This window comes from Trachurus trachurus (assembly GCF_905171665.1).
Source record: "Trachurus trachurus genome assembly, chromosome: 10".
In the NCBI taxonomy this organism is placed as follows: Eukaryota; Metazoa; Chordata; class Actinopteri; order Carangiformes; family Carangidae; genus Trachurus; species Trachurus trachurus.
This window is the reverse complement of record NC_139894.1, coordinates 13,432,153-13,433,498: the sequence shown is the minus strand read 5'-3', so window position 1 is coordinate 13,433,498 and position 1,346 is coordinate 13,432,153. Positions and strand designations below refer to the sequence as shown.

Below are 1,346 nucleotides of genomic sequence, written 5' to 3'. Positions count from 1 at the left end.
TCACTTCCCATTCATTGCTGGACATGGACCTCACCGTACAACCTGACTTCGCACCGCTTTTAATTCCTCGAAACTTGGAACTTCCTGTCATTCCCCCTCTGGCCCAAGCCTCTGAGTCTGGGATTCAGCAGCAGCTGAAACAGCTGTCAGCACAAATCACCACAAATGCTGAACGAGCAACGGAAACCCTAACTGATCTGATACATGAGCAACAGCTTAACGGTTTCAAGCACATGGAACAACAGTTTGAGTACATGCGGGCACAATTCAATGCAGCTCTTGGTTGGAGGTTAAAACATCATCACACAGAACTACTAAAGGATCTTCATTCCACTTTCACCCCTGTGGCAGACGCCATCACTCACCTGCAGGGGGAGCTATCCTGCTGCCAAGGCACCATGAAAGCACTGACAGAGGAGGTGACTGCACTTAAAATTTCCACCTCCTTTGAGCATGCCAGTGTTCAGACTCAGCCACCGCTACCACAGCTCCCATCAGCCCGACACCGACTACACTCCACTGCCCATCCAGACTTGCAGGCAGCAGATTTTGAGTCGCCTGGTGGATCCAGCATACAAGGAGAAACAAAGAGCAGGTTTGTGGGACCATGTCCTGTCAAACTACAATTCCCTACATTTGGAGGATTGAACGACCCCTCAGATCCCCTTCAGTACCTGGAGCGATGTGAGGATTTCTTGGCCCTTAACCCCCTCACTGATGAGGAGCTCCTTGCCACTCTGAGGAACGTGCTCCATGGGACTGCGAGGGACTGGTGGGATGTAGCCCGCCTCAAAGTCCAGACCTGGAGAGGATTTCAGGTGCAATTCCGGGCTGCATTTCTGTCGGAAGATTATGAAGATGAGTTAGCCGAAAGAGTGCGCAACAGAGTTCAGACTGAAGGAGAAAGTGTTCGGGACTTTGCATACATGTACGAGGCCCTGTGTAAGCGCTGGAAACCGCACATTGAAGAGGAAGAAATCATTAAGTTGATATTGAAAAATGTAAACCCGCAACTTGCCAGTCAGCTAAGGAGCAGCCGAGTCATCTCCGTGGACGAGCTTGTTCGTCTGGGTCAGCAACTCGAAAAGGACCGGGAGAACCAGCTGCAGTATGAACAGAGGAAATCATTAAGGAAACCCCCATCAAAACCTACTGCATCTGACCCCACTGTACCGCCCCCTTCCAGAGAAAACCCTGGGAGACAGAACCAGCCCAGCCATAACCGACCCCCCCAAGTTTACTGTTGGCGCTGTAGAGGGAGCCACGCCCCAGCCTCTTGTCCCCAGTTTAACCAAAACAGAGCTTCGTCTTCCCCTAGACCCCAGCAGCAGCAAGCAGACAAACCC

At 51.6% G+C, this 1,346-nt stretch overlaps 1 long non-coding RNA gene across 1 annotated transcript; it reads right to left on the bottom strand.

The window, feature by feature from the left end:
* Positions 1-423: 423 nt before the first annotated feature.
* LOC310993079 lies at positions 424-1,103 on the bottom strand. The gene is made up of 3 exons (XR_014595727.1): positions 1,019-1,103; positions 675-839; positions 424-558 (listed from the first exon to the last, which is right to left on the bottom strand). It is a non-coding gene; the product is annotated as an uncharacterized lncRNA (long non-coding RNA).
* Positions 1,104-1,346: the final 243 nt, after the last annotated feature.